The sequence below is a fragment of the Emydura macquarii genome, unplaced genomic scaffold, assembly GCF_026122565.2.
Source record: "Emydura macquarii macquarii isolate MOO-44397 ecotype Brisbane River unplaced genomic scaffold, CSIRO-AGI_Emac_v2 contig_1390, whole genome shotgun sequence".
Lineage (NCBI taxonomy): Eukaryota > Metazoa > Chordata > Testudines > Chelidae > Emydura > Emydura macquarii.
This window is the reverse complement of record NW_027131527.1, coordinates 9,886,619-9,913,376: the sequence shown is the minus strand read 5'-3', so window position 1 is coordinate 9,913,376 and position 26,758 is coordinate 9,886,619. Positions and strand designations below refer to the sequence as shown.

General features: G+C 43.4%; 1 long non-coding RNA gene across 1 annotated transcript in view; it reads right to left on the bottom strand.

The window, feature by feature from the left end:
* LOC137156046 (uncharacterized) overlaps window positions 1–26,758 on the bottom strand; it is a 56,839-nt gene that overhangs the window by 6,450 nt on the left and 23,631 nt on the right. The window contains exon 2 of the long non-coding RNA XR_010920657.1: window positions 6,382–6,433. This is a non-coding gene — a long non-coding RNA (uncharacterized lncRNA). The remainder of the gene's footprint in view (window positions 1–6,381; window positions 6,434–26,758) is intronic.

Sequence of the window (26,758 nt, the reverse complement as noted above, 5' to 3'; positions counted from 1 at the left end):
CCAAAACAACATGGTATCTAAAAAGAAAAAAAATGGGAAACAAAGTCAAGTAAATATGCTAGGATATATGGCAATTTTCTGTAGAGATGACCAGATAATTAAACTAACACTGAGTAATACAGATCCTTCAAAAATCTCACAGGCTCCTGTGTTAGAAAACCACCATCACAAATCTATTTAAAAATCAATTTATTTAAAAAAAAAAAAAAAAAAAAAAAAAAAAAAAGAGGGAACTGGGAAAAGAGGCCTGATGCTGCAGTCCCTACACAAGTAAAACTGCTACTGAAATCAATGGAGAGCTCTATCTTTGTTTATACTGGAGAACCTGGGCCAAGGTTTAATAGGGAAAAGGATAATGATGCTCTTAGGATGAAGAGCAAACCAAACGAAACCTCAAGATGATGCATATTTTTCTCTCTGCTATTCTGCACCCTCTACACTCATGCTATTGTTTTAGTTTTTATATAGAACTTAAATTTACATGGCATGCCTCACTCCCTTCTTGTCACTCCACATGTAGGCTACAGTAGCACTTTCCAAGCTCAGCTTTGATAACCTTTGTGCTCCCAGTAATCTGCGGCAGCTGTAAATCTGCACTGACGTGCTGTAATAACTGGGCCTAAAAATGTACCCTAATTATGAGTTCAACTGTGAAAAGTGAGTGAAAATCCATAAAATGTCACAATAATGTAGAACGATATATATTGATGGGAAAGTTGCAAAAGTGAGATCGAAATATTACCTGGGATGTCAGCCTTTGTCTCTTTCCACCCACCCCGTGTCCTTTTCCTTCCCCCATCTTCTTCCTCACTCTCTCCTTTTTCCTTCTCAAAACAGTCTGATGTAGATACAAATGTGCCAGATCTCAAAGTGGTTAATAAAACCAAGTGGTGTGCCTGTGTTTTTACTATAGTTAGGCTACAAGCGAGAGTTAACACCAGAGATAGAAGCTGCATTTTCTCTCTTTGCTATTCTTTTCTGTCTCCTTGTGTGTGTGTTAGTCTTCTTAGGGTTCAAGATTGGACTTTATAACTTTTTTCTGGGTTGAGTTTTATGTTCTTGTCCCTGCATTGCTAGAGAACGTCTTGTCGTTTTCTGTTACAGTCTCTTTCAGTTTCTGTATCATTGCTCCCTTCATCTACAATGAGGATAAAATCTGCAATTATTTTAACCCCAGGCAGTCCTTCCAGCACTTGGGTGAGTCTTCTTTAGGCCCTGGTCTACACTTACCTGGAGATTCGGCGGCAGTTGACAGGAGTTACAAAAACTACTCAGAGTAGCTTGTGTAACTCCCGTCGACTGCTGTGCTTCCCTTCTGCGCGCTGTCTTCACTGCACTGCGCCGACAGGAATTGTGTTCTTGTCGACGCAGTGCTATGCTACTTGAGGGGGCGGTTTTACTCAGTCAACTTCCTGATTGATTGAGCAGGTCCACACTGACCACTCAATTGATCCAGAAAGATCGATCTGGCGGCGGCGACTTTGCCGCCATCAGTATAGACATACCCTAGAACACCTCGATGCTGGTCATGTCCAGCCATCGATAGCTAACAAATGGGGTTACAAATGTTGTTGGCATACTGGACCTTTTATTCAGGCTTACATGGCAAAGTCCATTCCTCAGATCATGAAGATTCTGGGTTTGGAAAGTTCTGGAAATATGTCATCAATTGTAGGCAATGGAAAAGTTTTCAATGTCCAATTCAGTGGCTTTGGGTCTATGCAGATGCATAATTTGTCAGATGGCTTCTTTACCATTGTAATGCTTCTTACTTAGGCTGTGCTGGCCTCTACAGGTGCTATAATTCCCTGCTCTGCAGACTTTCTAGCTCCTTGCATACTGAATTATGTAATGCCACCAGAATTTTCCTTCATAGTAAGCACATAGGTCCCACCGTGGGGATCTGCTTCCAAGTTGCAGCTTTCCTTCTAGGCACCCATTGCCTTTGAAAACATCCCTATATGCTTTTAAAATGGTCTCCACTGTCCATGGGACACTCCCTTTTGCTTCTTGCACTGCAGCTATAAAATTTTGGTGCTGCACCTTGATCAGATCCATGGTTGTATTCCCCAAGAGTGAGGTCTGTGGTGCTTACCATCCACCACCAAACTGCAGTTGGTAACATTAATTATTTCTCAGGTTAGTTATTATGAACCACTTTTTCCTATGGGCTGTATTATGCTCTCACTGAACATTATTAGATTGTGCCTAGTCTCTGTAATGGTGTGTTTCAGTCCAATTCTCCCAGATGAATCACATTGCAGGAGACCCCGCTATTCAGCTGAAATAGCAAAAGATGTTTCTCTATTAACATTGTTGCATGCATGGAAGTTGGTATTGTCTCTTGTTGCTTTCCTGTCATAACAGTCTGACTGGATATGCTCTCAGGTTATGTCTACACGGCTGGTGGCACCGCCAGCAGTGCAGGCTCGATTTTGCAGGTTCAATTGAGCGGCATTAAAAACTTACTCAGTCAAACCCAGAAGTAGACTCTTTAAATCCACCTCAGCAAGCAACATAGCACAGTGTCAACAGGAGGGCATTTCCTGTTGGCACAGGGCAGTGGAGATGCCCCGGTAAGTAGACATTAGGAAGTCAACGGGAGATATGCAAGTCACTATATATAGCTTGCATATCTCCTGTCAACTGCCACCAAAATCCACACTAGTGTAGACCACGCCTTAGACTCAAGGAGAGCATCATGATGTCATCACCATTGTCAGATGTACCATCCTCCTCTTGTACAAGACTAAATCTTTCTGGTACCTTCCTCTGTTCTTGCACACCCTGCTGAAATGGTTCAACTTGCCATGTTCCTTGGAATGTAATCCTACTGTGGGATATTTCTTTAGTCGCTCATGCTGTCTGCCACAGTAAATGCATCTAACTAGTAATAGAGAGTCAACGCACCTGCTCTCCTTTGCTATTGTCTCATAGCATGTACTTTTGGGGGTATTGTGCCTCCTAGGGCTTTCATACTCTCTCTTGATCCTTCCACTGCACACTCCATACCTAAGTATCTGTCTAATGTGAGACCACCTTCCCAGAGCAGCTGCTCCCATAGGTGTTGATCCCAAGTGCTGCAGATTATGCTGTCTTGAATCAGGGAGTCTGTCAAGACCTCAAAATTACAAGTAGCAGCCAGTATACTTAAGACTAACATATGGGTCTAACCTGTCCCCTTTGGATTGGTCTCTAGCGAAAGGCCTGCATTGCTTCACCGTTTCAATCTGCTTTGTGGAGCCAGTAGATTGAGGCAAGATCACAATGGAGAATAGGGACCCCTGATTTTAGTACTACACCACCGTCTCTCAGCTGATCAACTAACATACTTGGACAACAAGAGAAGCCACCATATACCATAATGGTTGTAAATCACATGGGTCCACTCCTGTAAGTAAAGATCAGGCCCTATTGGGGTACTCAAATGTAAGGGATTACAAAAGGTCAGGCTCTTAAATTTGACTTTTTTTAAGCTTCTGAGTTTGCAGACTCCTATGAAGTTTGAGAAAACAGCTGTCTCCTTTTTCTCTTCATTGCTTTCCCATTCCTTAAGAGTGAAACATTGGTTACCATTTTCTTAATTGTTTTTAACCTGACACACAGAGTATGGTGTCTAGGGTAATCATAAATAAGTCACATGAGAATTAGGAAACCTTTTACATTAGTAATATATTTGTTCATAGTCTGTTAAACATAAAATACTATTTGTTGAATAAAAGTTAGCCACTAGATATCTTACTAGCAGGAGAAAGGTTATAATTCATTATTTGGGTTCTTGTCAACAGCATGAACTGTTAGAGCACAGCTTGACAAATGAATTACAGCTGAAGTTTTTAAAAGAATCAGGATTTATCAGAATTAACAGCTGTGTAAAGTTACTTGAGATTGAGGATTTCTCTGTGTAATACAGTGACTAGGGTGGGGAGGTGAATGGCATTTTAAAATAATTAATTATTGACCTAACTCTGGTACCACAGACTTCAATGTAAGCAGCATTAGGCCAAACCTGAGCACTTTTGAAAATCCCATTCTAAAGCCTGCAATATTTACATAATGGTATTATATATCTTGCATGCTGATACACCTGTGATGTAAAATATGTACACAGGATAATGTGTTCCCGACATAAGAAAAGTAATTCTATTATTTGATAATTTTGCCCTTATTGGAGTTTTAATTTATAAAAACAGATAAATGTTAACATATAAAGATTTTATATATATACACAAACATATAAAGATTGTATATATATACACACACACACACACCCCGCCACTCCCCTCCCCCCCCACACAAGAGACATGTGTACACACAACCACGTGATGAACACGTCTCTCAAACTGAAGAACAGATGGCCAAATCCTTCCCAATCAGACTTCCAGAATTAGCTCTGATTTGCCCTGTGAGTGTGGTGAGTATGGAGAAACTAATGACACTTAGCCAGTTTCATCTAATCATGCTCCCTCCTGTTCCTGACCTGCAATCTCCATACATGTAGATCTTGAGAAAGGAGACTCTAGCTGGTGCCTACACATGATCCCCTCTACTCTCAGAAGCAAAAAAGAAACTAGGTAAGGACCTCAGGTTTTGATCTCAAATTTCTTTGAGATTAGGGTTTTTATACAACCATTAAGGTGATTACTTGCAAACTATATTTTTAATGAGCTTGCTCTGTCTGCCTAAGTGTCATTTTTATCTGACGCGTGATTTAGAAGAATTCATGGCAGTGTTGGATGGATGACCCTTCATTTTATTTTACCACATGGATTTTGCCCTTGCATTATTCTTTAACTATCTCTCAGTTTCTCATTTGTCTGGATACGTGCTACATACCACTCATCTTCCATATTATCAAGAGATAAAGTGATTGCAGTTCAGCAGGTTGGCACAAGTTGTCAGTTCCATTTGCCATTGTTTCCTTCAGAATGAATGTCTCTAGTTACCATGGGCCAACATGACAAATCGCATGCTATTTTTCCAGAGATGAGGAGGACGACGTGTTCTGTATCTCAATGTATTATATAAATGTTATAGCCATTTTTAATTCTGTCTCCACATTCCACTCTCAAATTCAGGTAGTTCACATGCTGAGTTTAGGTTTTAAATGATATCTAGATTCTGTGCAATACTGCAAGTACACTCACAGCAAACAGAATATAGTATTCCTAACAAAACCATTATCCCTTGATAACAACAGCCATCAATATTAAATAGAGAATACAGTAGCTTAGATTTGGTAAATGCAAACTGACATTTGGAAACCTCACAGCAAAGAATAAAATCAATGCACCAATTTCATAAGTTAAAACATTTATACCTGCACTGCCCTGCGCATGTCTAAAATTGCTACAATGAAATTCCTAATATAAAATGGATGACTGATATGCTGCAAATGTATCTCCTACTGAAGGGTTCCAAATCACTGCTTTTTCTTCATCAGAGCAATTCAGTACAAATGGTTGTTGTCAAAGTGGCATAGACACATCAAGAAGATGACTGATTGATATTCGTCACCTTCAATGCCTCCTTAATTTTTACTACCTCTATAAACTGTTGCAGACTCTTGTGTTCTTTTTAGGAGCACAATTCAAAATGATGTACAACTCATTATTCTCCAGCACAGATGGAGAGAGACCATTTATGTTTTCATTCACTGGCAAAGGTGAAAATTGCATCCAATTTTCAGCTCTAAAATACTCTTTTTCTCTTAACTTTTTCCTGGTCAACACCAGTGCACAAATAATGTGTTTATAAATAAAGTTGTAATAGAAAGCTACTTCCTAAAATTCTGTTTTTCTTACCATCAGCTAATATCAGATGCATTTTGAAGTACTATACATTACAATGAGAAAACATTTACAAACTACTGAAGTAGCATGTACTCTGGGTAAAGCACACTAATTTTGAAGTTACTCATTTGGCAGCATCCTCCTATGCACAAATAAATGGGCATTAAAATACTCATCCATAGGTTAGTGAATAAACCATGTTTAGAAGTATACAAGTCATTGTGGTTATATCCATATAACTAGATATCTTCAGAGAATACTTACAGCACACAAGCCTCTCAACATTTTCTGTAATTATAACTTGTACTGTATCATTTTTAATATTAAAGGGTCCCCTCAGTTATGTAAATTTTTGTTATAATTTTAACTGATTCTTCCCATCTTAAAATGACTTCAGGTGAGGAATCAAATACTTTTATAGTTACGGTACATCTTAATATTTTGAATTATCCAAATCTATAAAAGCATCCACAAGGCTCTGAAGACTTCCATCCCCAAGCAATTCCCCTTCCTTGACATGCCCCCTCATAACTGGAACATGCAAGTTTTATTCTTGGGTGGAAGTGGGACTACAGGATTGATCTCTCACCTGTTTCTTTTGAAGATGACAGGCCAGCTGTCCTCTTTGGAGACGGGATAGCCTAGAAATGGAAGTTACCAGACAAGGTCACTGTCCTTCAGAGTAGGATAGCATTTGGGTCTGAACAATGGTAAGCATCCCTTCCCTCCAGAGTATATCCAGGAACACCACACAGCCTATGTCGGGAACTGCTCTTTCTTTTAGTTTACAAGGATCTTGAGAAACACATAAAATCAATCTTTTTCCAACAGTTGTTAGAGAAATCCACAGGCTCAAGCCTCAGAAGGCTACCAAGGACCCTTCTTCCGAATAAGGCTGGAAAAAACAAACTGTGCCTGATTTCAACAAATGTGATGCTGAAGTAAAGCTGTAGTTTGCAACCATCCTTATAATCTTCCCTAAGCGGAGATCTCTGTGGAACGGGGTAGAGCCAGTCAGGGTGCAAGTTACACATCTTTGATTCTAATGGTGCACCTATGCCAAGCCAGTCCAACAGAATAAAGTAGGATCAATTTAACAGTTGCACTGCTTTACACCAGCTGACTTTGGTACTACAAGACTATATGCCAGTTGAGAATTGATAAAGCACAGGGACTCCTCTTCACTCCTCAACCATGTTTAGAAGGCAGCTGGCTTATGGTTTGGTTAACTGCTTTACCTCAGCTGAGGTCTCCCCTACACTGGAGAAATTCTCAGCTGATCACTTAGGGCTTCATGCTTTCGCCCACTTGCTATTGGAAGGAGTTCCACATAAAACATCTGCTAAACTAACTCATCATCCTGCTTCAAAACATCCTTAGAACTTTCCTTTTCTATGATGTCTTTAAAAAAAAAACTTAATAGATGAGAGCCGATATCACTGCTTACGTTTGCTGACTAATATTGTATAATTGTTTCCTTGTATTCCATCTCTCTGTTTCCCTCTGTTATCTCTTATCTTATACCTTATATTGTAAGCTCTTTGGGGCAGGGACCATCTTTTTGTTCTTTGTCTGTAAAGAACCTAGCGTAAGATGTCCTGGTCCACTACTAGGGCTCCTGTGTGCTATGGTAATACAAACCGATAGATAGTAATAAAGCAGCGCAAAGTAGCCGGAACTGGGGGGATAAGGGGAAACAGTATCTGATCCTGTCCATCATGTTCAGATGTACAAACAGTTGCAGATCCATTGAACTTCGCATTTGCCATGCAAAGATTATGATCTAAACATCAGGTATGGGGTCCATCATTTCTGGTGACTAGCTGAGAACTGTAGTTCCATTAAAAATTCCTGTTAAACTTCTCTCTCTAATCCCAAGGAAATAATTTGGTGAATAAAAAAGTGATGGGAGGCAAATGGGCCAGTAGTGATTTTTCTCTAGGCAAAAGTTAAAAAAAGGTAAATGAATTTATGAAGGCAGGAAAATGATAAAATGAGGCTCACATCCCACATGCTATAACCTACACTATCACTCTATAAACACAACAACATTCTATACCACAGTATAAAAATACGAGGTACTAGTACATCAAAAAACTCAAGGTTGGTCAGAGACTAGCATGGAAAGGAGTTCAAGATGCTTCAAGGAAGGGCAGTGTACATTCTCTTTACTTAGGCACAACTCCCATTCAAGGGATTTAATGATTGAAGGGTCAGAGTCTGCTCTACACTGTCTTAATCATATTTTAATTGTCTCTATTGTATTTAAACTGACATTTACAATGGGGCCAACAGTCATCATGTAGGTGCTCTACACAACAGCTACTCTCTAGTCCCTGTCACTGGCAAACTATACAACTGAGCCCTTTTAAATTTAATGGGTTAGATCCTCGACCCTGTTAAATGTGATTTGTGCTACTCCGCAGCTGCAAAGCGAGCCTAACGCTGTCTTAAGTGGCCAGTAGAAGCTTCTCTTTGAATCCTTCTCCAATAATATAGCTGGCCAGTTTTAGGTCTCCTCAATCACTGTCATAGTGAAGAGGGTCTGAACAAGAAAAAGGAGAGTGCTAGGACTATTCTGAGGCTTTATCTTCACTGCCAGAAAGGTGTGTGTGTGTGTGTCAGTGGGGTTATTGAGAGAGAACTATCAAGCACTAGTTATTGCACTGTAAAGTCCTAGTGGACACAAGGCAACTGTAGTTTTTACTGCAGTGTAGCTAAGTGAGGCCAGTACCATACCCCCTGTCCAGGGCTGACCTTGTCTAGTTTCTCACTGTGCCCACGGGGATCCTACAGCAGGAGAGCTAATGCTTAGGCTGCCAGTGTGCTGATACTACTGCCTTTAATGCTCACCGATATTGTCTGATTCCTTGTACTCCCCCATCTGCCTGTCAGAGAAGGTGTAATAGATGGATATACTTTCATTGTAAGCTTTTTGGGGCAGGGATCACCGTTTTATTCTATTTTTATAGCTCCTAGCACACTGGGATCCTGGTTAGTAACGAGAGCTTCTAGGCACTCTGATGATACAAATAATAACAATTAACAGCACATGTTGGCTAACCTGTTGGTTTTTTAGGAGTGAAGACAAAGCCTAAGTCACTTCTGATGGCCCAAAGATCAGGGGGCTGCTTCGGTAGCTTAAAGCCACCATTGCTGCCCTCTTGAGCTGCACTAGGTGCCAACTGTCAGGTTCTAAGGATTTGATCTAAGGATCTGAGCTGATATTTAATGTTGCAGTGTTTTTAGTTTAACACTTTGCAGATTTTACCATAGAAAACTCAGGAATGAAATATATATCAGCTAATTTAAAAATACATTTTAGGAAAAGTCACAGTAGATGGATGTCACTCGTATTTTTATACTGTGGTATAGAATGTTGTTGTGTTTATAGAGTGATAGTGTAGGTTATAGCATGTGGGATGTGAGCCTCATTTCATCATTTTCCTGCCTTCATAAATTCATTTACCTTTTTTTTTTTTTTTTTTTTTAAACTTTGGGTTCCAGGCCAGAGCCCTTGTGATAAGTAGCTAGGATCCCTGAGATCTCTCACTGGGTCCCTAGGCTGCTTCCTACCTTTGTCTGTTTGGAGGAACCTGTCGTGGAGCTGCACATCCTGTCTCCCTGGAGCTTCATCTCTGTGCAGTTTTTCCCAGTTTGTTGCCAAGAAGCTCTCTCAGGGTGGCTTCAAGCCTTTCTGGCAGCTTCCCGGAACCCCTTTACTCCTGCTGCCTTCTCCCTTCAAGGCCAGTCCCAGGGTATAGGCTGCCTGTTGCAGTTCTCCTCTCAGCCCTCCCCATCAGCCCTGTAGTCCTTACTCTAGAGAAGCCATCCAGTCTGGTTCTCCTCAGCTCACAACACGAGGCAGATTCCTCATACTTCCATGTAGCAGCCCTGCAAGAGACTGTACTTCCTGTGGCACAGCCTCCTACAGGTCTGCCTTGGGGCAGTGTGGCTCTCAAACACTGTGTAAATTACGCAGTCTAACCTTATCTTATAGATTCTAAGTGCTTGAGATACGCCAGGGAGGAGGGGAAGAAACATCTGAGCAAGAGTCCTGAAGGCACTACATTTTTCTTAGGAGTAATCTAATGGTGTTGGAATAAAGCAAGATGGGCAATGGTATTTGCTCAGCTTAAGAAAAGATGTAGCCAACATTTGAGTATATTCCCATTAATTATTATATTATAATAAATTGCTGGCAGAGAGCCTCTCTCAATCTCAACCTTCTCCAATGCATTGGTGTTTCAGTATACATATCAATATTAATTTGCCCTGTAGAGTTAATGTCATATCTAATATGCAAGAACATGCTAAACTGCATGTCTCTCTCCATGTTAACATGACCTTGCTTTTTATGTAGTGTTTAATTCATATCACTAATAAAAAATTTCAAATGTGGTCACTATTAAGTCATACATTGTAGGATTTCAAATAATGTGCACAAATGTATACAACTTCAGCTTCCCTGGTACTGTTTCCTGCTGCATAAAAACTTTGATTTATCTTTGCACTGTTTATTGATCACAAATCCCCGTAACACAACATACAATTATAGCATTAGAACGAATACAAATACAGCCTACCTATTTAACTGCAAAAGGAGGATTTAACATACAATGATCATAGAATCATAGATGCCTAGTACTTGAAGGAACCTCGAGAGGTCAACTAACCCAGTGGTTCTCAAAGATGGCTCATGGTGGGGGTGCGGAGCAGGGGACAGAGCCAGTCCAGCTGCACAGTCCCTGGAGATGGAAGCAGCCGCTCCCTGCCGCTGCCAGGTACGCTCCCTGCTGCTGCTGCCCGCGTTGCTGCTGCTGCCACACTCCCTGCACTGTAGGCCCTGGTTTTTTCCTGAAAGGGGGGTGGTTCGGGAGATGGGGGGAGGCGTGATTGTTAGGGCCTGCAGCAGAGGAAGCGCCCCTCCAACAATCGCGCTCCCCTTCCCCAGAACCCCTCCCTTTCAGGAAAAAAAACCAGGACCTACAATGCAGGAAGCGCCCTTCTGTTTTTTTCTGAAAGGGGGCCATGATTTTGTGTGTGTGTGTGTGTTGGGGGGGGGGGGGGGGAGAAGAAGACACGATTGTTAGACAAAAGTCCATGAGGGGTTGGGGGGATGCCATTTAAAAAGTCTGAGAACCACTGATCTAGTCCACTCCCCTGAGGTCAAGGCAGGACTATGTAATAACTAGACCATCCCTGACAAGTGTTTGTCTAACCTGTTCTTAAAAACCCCCATTGTCAGAGATTCCTCCCTATGCCATTTGTTCCAGTGCTTAATTACCCTGACACTTAGGAAGTTTTTCCTAATGTGCAACCTAAACCTCCCTTGTTGCAATTTAAGCCTATTGCTTCTTGTCCTAGAATCAGAGATTAATGAGAACAATTTTTTCCACTCTTTTTCTTGTAACAACCTTTGTGATATATTTGTTAAGATATACATACTATAGAGCAGATGTGTTATCCATCATTCTTTTTATGGGACCAGTCAAGCACACTGATGGCACTCAGTCAGCAATAATTCTAGTCTAGGATTCTCAAAATGATAATCCATAGGTTTATTAATTTTGAAATTCAGAAAGATGAATTAAACATGAAACAAAGTAAGAAAGTCTAGGAAATGTGTAGCTTATTAGTAACTTCTTTCCTCCTAAGTCTTGAATTTTAGGTTAAATCATTCTATTCACTTTCCCATTCTCACCTGACTTGGGTGAAGTATCCCGATGGTTATAAACTTTCAAGGAGGGATTACAGAACCAATGTACATGGTGCGTAATAAACATATAAAATAAAACCATGGGATGGAACTACCCTCATTAAAGTCAATGGGAATTTCACAATTGACTTCAATGAGGCCAGGATTTTATCCATGTCCTTGCTTCAAAGAGCTTTCTGTCTCAATTTAGTAAAATATGAGGAGTGAAGAGAACATACAAAAAAATAGGAGTGTTTGGAGAAAGGGAAGAGAATGATAAGATTAATAAAAATAAATCAATAAGAGTAAAAATTATTGATGTGGCTGCTTAGATTTTTATGCTGATATTTGAATAGATCATGGAGTTTGGTTTTTTTCATCCTCCTCACTTTCCACAACTATGCATACAAAACTGAGGTAAATAGGGATACTTTGTGTGTTACTTTTCCTGATTATCTGTGTTCAGGAAGAGCTTTCCACAATCAAAAATAAATACAATCCTCTTCTAGACAGCAAGCAAGTTACACCAGTATAAACTCTTTCAATTCAGTGGACCAAATTTAGAGGCGATGGGTAAAAAGTGTGAAATTACACATTCATATGAGAATGTGTGTCTGGAGGCTTATAAGATGGTTCAACTTTCATGCTGCAGATGACGACGGAAGTTTGGACTTTCTTAGCTTCCCCACTGAATTGTAACCTAGTAGTATTTCAATAAAATGACACCAGGGTGAATTTTGTCTTCCAATATTACAATGGGATGAGGGGCAATACAGTCATCTTTCTGACATACAATATGAATTTATATAACTCGTACTGAAGCTCAAGTCCTGCAGCTTGCTGAACACAAGCAGACAGCTGTGTCCTTGTGGAAGCACTGCTTGAAGGCAATAGGGCTCGGCGTGAGCTGAGCAGTCTGCTTGTATTAAGCCAGTTGCAGGATTAGGGCCTTCAAAAGAACCTCTGGGATGCTGACATGATACTAAAAATCACTTGGTACTTTGGTCTTTTGCTGCAGTTTTATTCTACCAATAATGCCTCTCCTCTTTCCAGATGTTTTTTTTAAAACAAGAATCTAGTGACATCACCCAATATGGCAGAAGGAATTTACTGAACACTTAAATGCCCTGAATATTGCAGATCCATCTGTTTTAAAACCCTCAGACCTAAAAAGGATGACAATTTGTATTTCACATTACGCTACATAGCAACACTCTGTATAAAAGACGACCTTTACAAATTATATCTTTTTCCAATCTTTTACTCTATTAAAGCCATTTACATTGTGATTTATCTTTTAACACAAAAAGGAGTATGTAATTATGCACATTTATTCTGTGTTAAAGTGATAACCTACGAAACCTAAACATACAATATATGGGAGGTGTGTTAAAGATTAAAAATAAGAACCATAATAAGCACTTGTTACAGGCAAAAAGCAAGTTGAAAAATACTAAGCAAAGTATGGCTTTTGTCATAAACAGTTCTATAAAGAAGGTATCTTGTTATACTATGTACACAGTACCTTTTTCCCCCCAATGATTAAATTATGGCTTTGTGCACTGTAGAGACAGTGGAAGGAGAGCTCTCTGTGCTTCCACGCAGAACTGAGGGAGGGATTACGACTTTGTAAATCATGACGACTCCAAGAGTCCCACTGAAACAGGGTGTGTAGTGTGTCTTGCTATACAATGTTGGAAATAGGTAAGGTGCACAACTCCCCCTAAAATCCTGTTTCAGTGATTGCTGGTGTATTGGGACGGGTGGGCTAGCACCATGTCCATTCTGACAGAGTTACCTGCCATCCCTCTCATACTCCCCAGTGGAGTCAGACAAAATATTGCTGCTTCCTGTGTCAATATACTGAAGTTTTGAGGGACCAGCTTGCTTCATCATCTCCTCTACCAAACCCATTCAGGACCAGCTGTACTATCTATCCCTTTGGGGCTGGGGCACCATAACATTTATAGCTGGATATCCAGGATAAGAAAGGAGTATTCCATTCTGCCCCAGACATCACTAGTACTCAGCAGGGAACTTTTGACTTCAGAAAGTGTTTGGCTGATGCTAGGAAGAATAGGATGTCATAAATTGGTGGTAATGGAAACTAGTCAAATATTCTTGTGAATTACCAGATTGAAAAAACAAAAACAAAAACAGCCTCCCACATGCTACCAGCAGCTCATGCATCTCAGGAGAGGCACATTTTAAAATCATAAGGACTATCCCTGATATGGCTGTGTAGGAGAGTAAACTAGATGATCTTCCCACCCTTCCTGGCCCATGTGAGGGCTCCAGAAGTGCAGATCTGGTACTCAGAGGAGTCCAGGGGTTGTGCATCAGATGCCTCTCCTCTTGACCAAATGGGGGGAGAGTAAGTGAGGCTCCCCATGCTACTTGCAAAACCATAGATCCAGTAGTGCCTCGTCAAACTACCCCCAAACTATAGAGATGGCCACATCTGGTCAGACCAGTAGTCCTTTCAGTAGCTTCTGTCTGAGAAGGGCCAGTGTAGAGGGTTTTGTCGGCCCACTCTGGCACTCAGAGGGAGGCCACCCATCCTCGTTACCCTGCCTCAGCAGAATGGTCCCAGCTCAGGGGCTGGGGAAACAGTCCCCGAGCTTTACTTAGTTCAAGGCCCCCAGCGGGGCCGCAAGCAGTCTAGCTCCCCAGGCGGGGTAGCACACAGTTCAAAGGCTCCCAGCAGGGCAGCAAGTAGCTAAATAGTCTAAGGGTCACCGGTGTGGCGCGGAAGGGGGAGGGGGACGCAGGCCCACCTGACTCCACTGCATCCCAGCCCAGGTCCCTAGCTGTAGTGGAGAGGTATGCCACAGGGTTCACGGGGTAGTCTGTGGGGTCAGCGGGGTCCCAACCGCAACACACTGACTCACCGTCCGGCTCCCCGGCTCCCGGACCGGGTGGCCCCTCCCCGGGCTACTTCCTCCCCCCTTTCCCTCCGGTACCTGGGGTTCCAGTGTCCAGTCCCCCTCGTCGGGGTAGGTGCCCAGAGGCAGATTGTAGAACCCCTCGATCTCGTCGGGGGATGGCAGGTCGGGCAGCTCTTCAGGGCCATCAGCGGGGGGTAGTTCCTCCAGGTCGGGCCCAGTCAGGGCCCACGCCGCGCCATCGTCCCCTGGCCCTTCCAGGGGCATCTCTTCCAAGTCTGGGCCCCCTAGGGCCACTTCCTCCACGTCAGCGTCGGGCAACTCCTCCAGGTCCTCACCCCTCGGAATCCCCTGTTCCGATGGGGGTGGGGCGGGAACCTGGGGTACTGCGGGGCCCCAGGCCTCACGCTGCTCCTTTGCCTGCTCCCAGACACTGGCCCTGGTCCACTTCCCTGGGTACCTGGTCTCGGTCAGCTCACCCTGGTACCAGGCCGCCAGCAGCCTTGGAGGGCCAGGAAGGATGTCCTTCCCCTCCGGGAGCTGGGCTCCAACTGAGCCCCTGGGCCTCTCCTTTGTACTTCCTGCCCCACCCCTGTACTTCCGGGTTGGTAGACAGGCAGGCTCTAGCTCCGCCCCCCATCAGCCCGGTCTGGTTCTCCCTGGCACTCTGGGAGGGAGGCCACACCGCCTCATTACAGCCAGCACCCGATGCTTCACAAAGAAAGTGCAAGTAACTACAGTTTATGGTTATGCAGTAAAATTGCCTATAAGGCAAGTTTCTTCCTAATCCTCATTAATTGGTGGATGGCTTACATCCTGAAGCATAAAGTTTTCTGCTTTGTTTTGTTTTAAGATGGGAAACAAAGTTATCCCAACCCTATCCTCTTCACTTGCCTGTTCAAATTTGACAGAGAACCACCCTCCCACAACACATGAATGAAGAGAATTCTAAGTGCAGGAGACTCTGTTATAGAAAGACTCCACAACCATTACTGAGCCTTCAGGATCTAAACTGTGTAATTTACTATTTTTGCTGAATGGAGTCCTCCCTATTCATAAACATGGTGCCATCCACTTAAAAACATTCTGATATACTGATATACACTGTAAGGAATGGTCCATTTGGAGGAAAGGTTACTTAGATGGATGTGGCATGACAACTTGTGATGTCCACAAAAAAAAACCCAAAAAACCTCATATCTCCTTTATCTCATTCAGCCACAGTACGGCACAGGATATCCCAGATTTCCTCAGCTGATAATCTTCTGGCAATGGTTAACTGTCAGGTATTCTTGCTGGCTCACTTTGCTCTGCAGCATTCTTTGAGAACATTAAGCACTGGAGTTTTGACAATTTATGCAAGGTCTTAGCCTTAGCAAACCAAGGCTTGGCAGTTAATAGCCTCAGCACCTCTGGGCTTGGCGTGTCAGTTACAAAAGAAAACTAATTGCTTGAGTCCCAGCACCTTTCATTACAAATTAAGCACGGAAAAACATTGGCTGGGAGGTATTCGTGCTTGAGCAGTTCTGAATTTACCTCCCAGGGCCCACTGAACTCAATGGAAAAGTTCTCATCAACTTCAGTGGGTGTTGTATCAGTCCCAGAGTTTCTGAAGAATGGCATCAGACAGCTTCTCATAAAGTGGCAAGGGATCCCTCATGAAGCATTCTGTGTGACTGTCCTGTCACCTCTCATGTTTAACATTCACTGGGAGGATTATGAAAAGTTTCTGTCTATGTCAATGACAAAACTGGGGTCCCTCCCTCTTGATAGCACTGCTTTTGGGGGAAAGGGTGATTAATGCTTCCCATTGGTGTTATTTTTCAGGAGGTTCTCACTGCATGGGAATGGAGTTATTGCCAGTTCAAATACAAGTAAAAATTCATTACAAATTAACAAAGAGTAACAAAAAAAGTGTAGCAGTGTTGCCCTACTCTAGGTATTTCCTTCATCATTCTGAAGGAGCAACAATTAAGTGATCCAGAGTAGAGCTTGTCAAATATTCCCTGAATAATTTATGATAAACATTTATAGAATTCCACTGTTTTTCTCTCTCTAAATTATTCATCCAAGCATGGAGCTAAGATTATAATTTGGTATTTGTGTAACGTCTCCAACAATATTTTTACCTCTAATATAGGTTAAGGGTCATATTTTCAGTTAGCCAACCAGATTATTTACACAGCAGCCAGAAATCAGGCATGACCAAGTACCTGGGGATTCCCCTAATATAAGGAGAATATCCTAGCCCTATAGAGCCAATATAGCACATAATTGTCTCCACCTTTCCCTCCCTGCTGCGCAAAGGGAGCAGGGCCAGAGTCCACTGTGCTCCACTGATGCCTAGCTTCTGGAACAAATCTTTAGGGACAATTTAGAGCAGCCCTTAGGTTTCACTAAATTTTGCTGGGGACCAAGCAGCCTTCAATCAGCCCAAGGATATAGGAAAGTGGGAGGCATAAAAGTGATGTAAAGCCATTTATATACCCTCCCATACTGCTTGCTGGAAATGGAACCAGCACAGTTGAGTAGCTGGTCTTTAATATTGACTAAAGCAGTAGACATTGACACAGCTGCAGGAGTTATTAAATCACAACTAAACTCCCTAATAAATTAGAGAGAAAAAGCAGCAATGAGCAAGGATTTCTTTAACAAAACAGCTCCTAAAGAAGAACATATTTAATAAAAATATTAGGAGCAACTCTGAGCACATTATTTATGGCAATAGCTAGGCTGTTTAAGATGTGGTACAACTGAACTGGATTCACTTTATTAAAATATGGTGCTCAAATTTCTTTTGTTGCCAAAGTAGAGAAGTGTATCAAACTGATAAACCACATTACCTGAGACAGACAAATAAATGCATCCATAGTATGTGGGGGTGTAATATGGAGGTGTAATATGTCATTATATGATTAATGCAGACAATCTGGAACTGAAACTGACCAAAGAGCCTTAGAAGCCATAATTAAAAAGTTTGACTAGATTATCCTCCAGGAAAACAAGATATAAAGGAAATTGCAATACGGGGTTGTATGTCAGGTAAAATCTTAGATGTAGTAGATTTACTAATTTAGGACATTTTTTAAAAGCTTACCATAGCAATGTAACATGATGTGGAAGAACAAAGCCATATGCTTACTGCAACATTCCTTCCTAGTCTGTATGGATAAAATACAGGAGTTGATACAAATCCCCAGCACTATGATACTTTATGAATGGCCACAGGGAAAGAAAACTGTCTAATTTATGAAGGACATTTGGATATGGAACTATGCAAAGAAAAAAAATAAAAGGAGAAGTCCTTTGATTTTCTGGTATAAATACACAAATTGCTGACATGATATAAAACCTCCTGACATCCTCAGAAAGTACCAAAAATACCTTGGCAAAATATATTCACTAACATCTTTGAAGGCAAAGGCTATTTATGAATAACTGATCTGTATCCAGGTTGCTTTAAATCTTTTTGCTAGATACCCAGACCAAAACGGTGATTGGTCATCAGAAATCTATCCTCACAAACCTGTAATTCCCAGTCAAGTGTTTTCTGATAATGGTTCACAATACAGCTGTAGAGTGCAAACAAACAAAGCTCAAAGCTCTTGCAAAGCACTAGGTATTAGGTGAAAGTCCAAAGTAGCCAAGATCAGATGAGAGAAAATGATGAATTGTGTAAGCTGTCAAAAATATAAAGATTAGGATAATCAAGGATTCATCTTTGATTCTGCTTGCATATAGAAACACACCTCCAAGGGGCTCACTTGAAATCATCCGCCCCTCTGCTAATGGACACAACTGAAAGCTTAATCCAAATAAGTGATTAAGAAGAATTATTCAAACCAGTAGAGAAAAGTTATTTCAATGTGACAAATAATCAAACTCTCTTCAGAACACCAATGATTTGGGGTCAGTGTTTCATGTAAGCAAATAGGAAATTGCTCATGTATCAGTCAAGAAAATGGTTCCCAGATCGTGTACAGTATAACTACTAGAGAGGAGTTTAGAAGGAACTGAAAAGTCTCAAAGGTTTCATTAGGCTCACAGACCTACCACAGAAATATTGCCATCATCAGTTGAGTACGCTAATAGGACTCCTAAATCATAAGAAAGAGCCAGTTGATTTGAAAGTTGACATGAGAAATAGGGTATTCTGAAATACACATGACTTACGTCCATTAGCTGTTGAAATCACCCACAATGGTCAAATACTGGTAATTAGATGACCTTCCAGATATAGGGTGAAATTCACTCCTGTGCAGATAGAACATAAGATGACAAGAATGGCCATACATACTGGTCTAGACCGAAGGTTCATCTAGCTCAGTATCCTGTCTTCCAACAGTAGACACTAGCAGATGCTTCAGAGGGAATGAACGGAACAGGGCAATTATCGAGTGATCCATCCCATCACCCAGTCCTGCCTTCTGGCTGTCAGAGGCCCAGGGACACCCAGAGCATGGGCTGCATTTCTGACCAACTTGGCTAATCACTACCAATGGACCTATCCTCCAAGAACTTAACTAATTTTTTAGAACCCAGTTATATATTTGGCTTTCACAATGAGTTCCACAGGTTGGCTATGTATTGCATGAAGAAGCACTTCCTTATGTGTGCCTGTTGCCTATTTTATTTCATTGTGGCCTTTGGTTCTCATGTTAAACAAAGGGATAAACAGCTCTTCCCTATTAACTTTCTCCACAACACTCATGATTTTAGAGACCTCTATCATATCCCCTTTTAGTCTTCTTTTTTCTAGGTTGAACAGTGCCAGTCTTTTTAATCTTTCTTCATATGGAAGGTAGGCACAAAGTGCACTTCACTGAAGCCCTATTTTGAGGGCCTAAATGGGAGTAAAGTGGCATATAGACCTTGTACCTATGAATTTCACACACAGATGTTTAATTATATTAGACAGTATATAGGTAGATCATTGCTGCTATCTTGATTTTTAAATACATGACTCCGAATGGCTGCCTCCTGAACATAACAGTGGGTGAAACAGTTCATTCTGACTTTAATTATTAGGAACTCACAAAGAAGCTACAAAGGCTTTCTGAAGTCATTATTATCTAGGAAGTTATGTACAGTCAATTGAAATTATGGTTATCAGTATTAATATTCATTTCAGTTTTGCCAAATTTGATTCATGAACAATATTATCTTTGACTACAGTATCAAAGTATTTTGTCCCAGCTACAAAAATAATTCAGTTTACTTCTCTATATGGTAGAGAGGGAGAATCAAAGTTTAGGTGTCCCTGGACAGAAAAAAAAACAGAGCAAAAACAGTGAAATCTCTTCTGATTAATATATTTTAAGTGTTCTTATGTTCTCAAAGGTATTTTTATGGGAGAGAGATACTTTTAAAGTCATACAGAAATCACACTCACATTAACCTGTTATTACAAAATAATCCCCAGAAGAGAAGCCAAAACTCCAGATGAGAATAAGAAATCAATCTTGGACTATTATTCTTCTGTGCTTGTCAAGCAACCATAATGGTTCTACTGATGTCAAAGAGAATATAAATAATTTTTATTAAAGACTCTGCAGATGTAGCAGTGAAATTATGTTTTTGGCAAATCCAATTTGAAACAGCAGTCAGCAGATCATTGTGCCTCCTGAGTAGGTTTTAAGGAAAGGAATGGAAGGAGTAGAATTAAAAACATTCAGCAACACTAAAGGATTATTACAGAATAGTGAGAAAGACTATAGTCTATCAAAATTTCTAGGTATTGAGATTTTTTGGCAGTCAGTTTCCTTTAACTGCTGTCTGCTGCTTGAAAGGTCAGTGCCATTTATACACAGTGTAAGAAAATAATTTTCTATTGGAAGGGACATCACTAGGATATTTGGCTGACTCACCTTAATGGGACAACAATGTACCACAATTAGCATGGAAGCCACAAGAAAATTTTGCCAGTGATTCCATTAAAAGGATACAGAAACTACAGCAGAGAATAAGAGCAGTCTAATCACCAATACTATTTAACTATTCCAGTTGCAAACCTGCTCAAGTCATTAGTCCCCATGCTGAGTGACTGATTGATAGCATCAGCTCTAATTTTGCAATAAGCATGCTTTCTCTCACAGCCTTAAAATATTTTTCTTTGCTTTTTGAGCATCTCACTCCAAGAATGGGTTCTTGAATATTCTCAATACAATAAATATATAGTTAGTGTTAAGGAATCAAACATGAATTATAGCAGTTTATCACTTGAATTGTCATTACCCTAGGATCATCCTCTATCTCCCAAAACAAGTGTCGTGAGTTTTGAAAAAGATGGATTAACTCTCCTCCTCCAAACACACACTTAGAAGAGGACAAAACACAATGATGCCATAGCACAATGAAGAGAAAAATTTCTTCCTATTCCAGGAAGTTAGTAGCTGACTATTTCCTTAATGGTTTCATTAGATTTATACATTTTGAGTCATGCAGACTTATAAATATTGAACATGATCCTACAAAAATCTTACTCTAATAATCTAGTCATTTAAGAAGTACCACCAAAATCAATGGGTTACTTGCATAAGAGTTGCAATAAGTGGTAAATTTCCCAAATACAGGCTAAGATTTATTTGTTGTACCCATTTTATTATAACAATCCTTTTCTATTTGTTTTAATACCATAAATCCACTGAAACAAGGCAGCTTTTGAAGAATTCTCTTGACATTGGATAATATTTAATAAAAAGAGTAATCTTTTTACCTACAACTGAAATGTAGCCAGCTCTGGAGTGAAACACAAGAATAACTGAGCACAGCAAGTACAAGCAGAATCTCTTATCCAAATTCAACTGGAAGGGTAAATTTCAGGTAGGCATATTATGTGGATCATTCTAGCTATGCAGACCATACATAATTGTATGTTTTGAATTGCATTGTATCACCCACTTTTACATTTACATTGTAAGTTCTTTGACATAAGGATTCTAGTATTTATTTGGAGCAGTTCAGGTATAATAGAGTGAGATCTATTGCTAAAAATCAATAGAAATAATGTTACATAAGGACAAGTCACTCAGAACATTATTTTAAAAAAATAATGTGTTTTATTCTTTGTTTGCACTGTTCTTCCAGAAGTTTGAAATATTTTTCTACTTCTTGATTTTTGTCCTTTTCCATTTTGCAAATAATCAGTTATACTTATTTTGAGTGGAGCTGATATTAGCATGCTTCTTCTGTTTAACAGTCATTTTAGCTTACAATAAACATGTTGCCAGGATATCTGTTCACTTAACAGCAATTAATATTAGCCCTTGATTCGGTCAGGTTAACTGCTGCTGTAAACCAGCAGGAAGAGCAAAGCAAAGGCGTGCTTTATAGACTCTGCAGCACTACTGGAGCTTTTGTTCAGCTTTATTTTCTCAGTGATGCAGTAGTTGGATTAAAACAAATAGATACATCTTAAAAGGAAGCAACCGTTCCTTAAAGGGAGGTTATTTCCCACATTGAAAAACATCACTATAGAGATTCACAACAGGAGAAGAGTTTATTTGGTAAATATTTTCTTTTAACTCCCTCCTTCCTGCCCTCCTTCTCCTCCCTAAATACACAAAGTTGCAGGGGCAGCTTGATGCTAGAGTGAACCTTTGGTAGTTTCTTCACTCCCAATGAAGCATAGCTTTATCAAAACATGACTGATTCTTTCTGACTCCCACTGAGAGCAGCTATAGAAAATTGGAAGCTGCTAAGGATTCTTCTTTAGCTCTCTCCTCAATGGATGGATACAGATTCTTTGCTCACGGAACCTGCTTATAGTGGAGTAAAACTTCAGTATCTTGTCTACATGGGGAAAAACAGGGTTACTTACCAGTAACTGTTGTTCTTCGAGATGTGTTGCTCATATCCATTCCATGTAGGTGAGTGTGCGCCCCGTGCACAAGCCTGCGGAAAACTTTTCTGCCCTAGCAACCCAGCGGTCGGTCTCGGCGCCCCCTGGAGTGGCGCGCGTATAGCTCCACTATCCATAGCGTATAGTGGCTCCACCGACCGCGCGGGTCCCCAGTCCCTTCTTTCTGCCGACTCCGACAGCGGGGACGGAGGGTGGGTTTGGAATGGATATGAGCAACACATCTCGAAGAACAACAGTTACTGGTAAGTAACCCTGTTTTCTCTCTTCGAGAGTTGCTCATATGCATTCCATGTAGGTGATTACATAGCCATACCTTTGGCGGTGGGAAGGAGTCAGTGGCGCGAAGCCCTTCTCAGCACGGCTCTGCCAACTGCTGCATCATCTCTTGCTTGTTGCACGATGGCATAATGAGAGGTGAAGGTATGGACCGATGACCAGGTTGCAGCTCTGCAGATATCCTGTAGGGGCACTCGTTCCAGAAAAGCCACCGAGGTGGCTTGGGCCCTGGTTGAGTGCGCTGTAATCGGTCCCGGGAGTGGTACCTTCGCCATCTCATAACAGGTGCGGATGCAGGTGGTGATCCAGGAGGAGATGCACTGGGTGGAGACAGGTGAGCCTTTCATGCGGTCCGCCACTGCGACGAAGAGCTGCGTGGACTTCCGGAACGGCTTGGTCCGGTCTATATAGAAGGCTAAGGCTCGCCTGACATCCAGTGAGTGCCATCTCCGCTCCTCCTCCGATCCGTGTGGTTTGGGGAAGAACACGGGGAGGAAAATATCCTGATTATAATGAAACTGGGATACCACCTTAGGCAGGAAGGCCGGGTGGGGTCTCAGTCGCACCTTATCTTTGAAAAATACCGTGTAAGGAGGGTCTGAGGTTAGGGCTCTTAGCTCGGAGACCCTCCTAGCCGATGTAATGGCTACGAGGAAGGCTACCTTCCATGATAGGACCAGAAGAGGGCATGTAGCCATAGGCTCAAAGGGGGGACCTGTGAGGATAGTGAGAACTAGATTTAAGTCCCAGAGAGGCAAGGGTTCACGAACTTGTGGGAACAGCCTCTCTATTCCCTTGAGAAACCTGATGGACATCGGGTGGGAGAATATAGACCTCCCCTCCACTGGGCAATGGAAGGCCGAGATGGCCGCCAGATGCACCCTTAGGGAGGCCAGGGCAAGGCCCTGCATCTTTAGATGTAGGAGGTAGTCTAATATGGCCTGGATAGTTGAGTCCAGGGGCAAGATGCCACGTGACTGTGCCCAATAAGTGAAGCGTTTCCACTTTGCCCGGTAAACCACCTGGGTGGAAGGTTTCCTGCTCCCCAGCAGGACGCTTTGGACTTGTGCGGAACAAGCCCTCTCTCCTTCTGTCAACCATGGAGCCTCCATGCCGTCAGGTGGAGGGAGTCCAAGTCTGGGTGGAGCAGGCGACCCTGTTCCTGGGAGAGGAGATCGTATCGTCTCGGGAGCGGGATCGGTGTGGCGATGGAGAGGTCGAGCAGCATACTGTACCAGTGCTGTCTCGGCCATGCCGGTGCGATCAGGATGATGTCCGCTCTGTCCCTCTTGACTTTCAAGAGCACCTTGGGGAGCAGTGGGGTCGGTGGAAACGCATAGAGAAGTGGCCCCGACCAGTCTATCAGGAACGCGTCCGAAATGGAGTTCTGTTCTTGCCCGCGCAGGGAGCAGAATAGTGGGCATTTCGTGTTCTGTAGCGTGGCAAAGAGGTCCAGATGGGGAACTCCCCACTTGCGGAAGAGAAACGCTGTAATCTCCCCATGAAGTGACCATTCGTGGCGGGGAAAGAACGACCTGCTGAGGCGGTCTGCCTCGTCGTTCCTCACCCCTGGGAGGTGAGATGCCACCAAGTGGAAGTCGTTTCTCACCGCAAGGTCCCATAGTTGTAGCGCCTCGCGACACAGGGTCGAGGAGCGCGCCCCGCCTTGTCTGTTGATGTAAAACATCGTGGCGGTGTTGTCCGTAAGGACTTGTATCACCCGCCCCCTGAGAAAGCGGAGAAAAACCTTGCAAGCGAGAAGGACTGCTCGGAGTTCCCGAATGTTTATATGGAGCAGTCTGTCTTGCATTGACCACTGACCTTGAGTACTCAGGTTGTGGGTAATGTGAGCCCCCCACCCGATATCGGAGGCATCTGTGATCAATGTTACAGAGGGGACCAGGTCTGCGAATGGGACTCCTTCCATTACTTGTCTCTGGTCTGTCCACCAGTTCAGTGACGCTAGGACCTGGGGTGGGACGGTGACTACCCTGCCCAGAGAGTGTCTGGCTGGGGCATATACTGACGCTAACCAGCCCTGCAGAGGCCTGAGTCTGAGGCGAGCCAGCCTGACCACGTATGTGCATGCCGCCATGTGCCCCAACAGCTGCAGGCAGCGCCTGGCTGTTGTTGTGGGAAATGTCTGTAGCTCGAGTATGATGGCAGTCATGGCTTGGAAACGAGGTAGTGGAAGGAAGGCCCTGGCCTGTACTGCGTCTAGAGTGGCCCCAATAAATTCTATGCGCTGTACTGGGGTCAGTGTGGATTTCTGCTCGTTTATGAGCAGCCCCAGTCTGTTGCATGTCGCGCACGTTAGGGCTAAACTGTTTGTTACATGGAGTCTGGATCTTCCCCGAAGTAACCAATCGTCCAGGTAGGGGAAGATCTGGACCCCTTTGCGCCTCAGGTAGGCCGCCACCACCGCTATACACTTGGTGAAGACCCTGGGCACTGAAGAAAGGCCAAAGGGGAGGGCTGTAAACTGGTAGTGGCCACCAGCTACCATGAACCGTAGGAAACGTCTGTGGCCAGGGAGGATAGACACGTGGAAATATGCGTCTTTCAAGTCGAGAGCGGCATACCAATCTCCAGGATCCAATGTGGGAATGATGGAGGCTAGGGAGACCATGTGGAACTTGAGCCGCCTGATGAACCTGTTGAGGCGGCGGAGGTCCAGAATGGGCCGGAGGCCCCCTTTGCCTTGGGAATAAGGAAATACCGGGAATAAAACCCCCTGCCCCTTTCCATAGGTGGGACTTCCTCTACTGCCCCTAGGCGGAGCAGGGAGCGGACCTCCTGAAGGAGGAGTTGCTCGTGAGAGGGGTCCCTGAAGAGGGACGGGGTAGGGGGAGAGTCCGGTGGGAAGGCCGAGAGCTGTAAGGCATAACCCCTCCGCACCACACTTAACACCCAGCGGTCTGAGGTTATGCCTCACCACTCTCGGAGGAAGGGGCGAAGTCTGTCTTTGAAGGGTAGGGTGAGATCCTGGTCGACCCCTGGGGTCGTTAGAATGGCAGAGGTGCTGCTCCCGAGCGTCCCATCAAAAAGGGCGCTTGCCATTCTTGCGCGGCCCGGATTGGGAGCCCTTGGCAGGCCCGGAGCGGTTCCGGCGGTTGTTCTGCCGGAAACGGTCCCCGGTTCTTCTAGGTTGGGTCTGGCGGGGGGGCAGCCTAGGAGCGGGCTGTTGCTGTTGTTGCCTCTGGGGCTGCTGTCTGCCCTGGCGCCTCGTTGCCTGCGGCACGTAAAGCCCTAAGGATCGCAGAGTGGCGCGAGAGTCTTTTAGGGCGTGCAGTTTATCATCTGTCTTGGCGGAGAACAGGCCTGTGCCCTCGAAGGGCAGATCTTGAATGGCCTGCTGCGCCTCAGTGGAGAGGCCAGATGACTGTAGCCAGGACGACCGGCGCATAACTATGCCGGACGCCATGGCCCTACCCGCCGCGTCGGTCACGTCACTGGCAGACTGGATTGTAGCGCCCCCTACCGTTGACCCTTCCTGGAGGACAGTGGTGAAGTCCTGTGCTAGATCTGGAGGAAGGGCCGACGTAAATCTCTGGAGTGAAGCCCAGAGATTCAAATTATAGCACCCCAAGAGTGCTTGGTGGTTCGCTATGCGGAGCTGAAGGGCCGCGGTCGAGTACACCTTCCTCCCAAAAAGGTCTAATTTCTTATAGTCTTTATTTTTGGGAGTATTAGCCTGGGCACCTTGGCGCTCCCTCTGATTAACAGCGTCCACCACTAAGGTGCCCGGGGCTGGGTGGTTGTATAGGTACTCGAACTCCTGCTGCGGTACATAGTATTTTCGCTCCGCGGTCTTAGAGGTTGGAGCTACCGAAGCAGGGGTCTCCCATATGGGCTTGACCAGTTTGAGTACCCGGTCGTGTACCGGGAGTGCCACCCTAGAGGGGCCCGCAGAGGCTGGGATACCAAATATAGGGTCCTCCTCCTCCGAGAGCTCCCTGAGGTCTATCTTAAGGTTCTCCGCCAGTCGCTTAAGGAGCTCTTGATGTGCCTTAAAATCAGGCAAAGGGGTCCTCCGGTCCCTAGATGTTGTATCAGGGGGAGAGGAGGAGGAAGACTGTAACAATGGGCCTGTAGAGGGCCCTTCCAGAGGATCAGACTCGTAGTCCGACAAATGATCCCCTTCTTGGGGGCGCTCCTCCTGCTGTGCCCCCTGTGATGGGGGGGGTGGTTGAGGTTTGGAGGAGGAGGGGAGCGACCCTGTGCCCTGAATTGTCTGAGGCGGCCA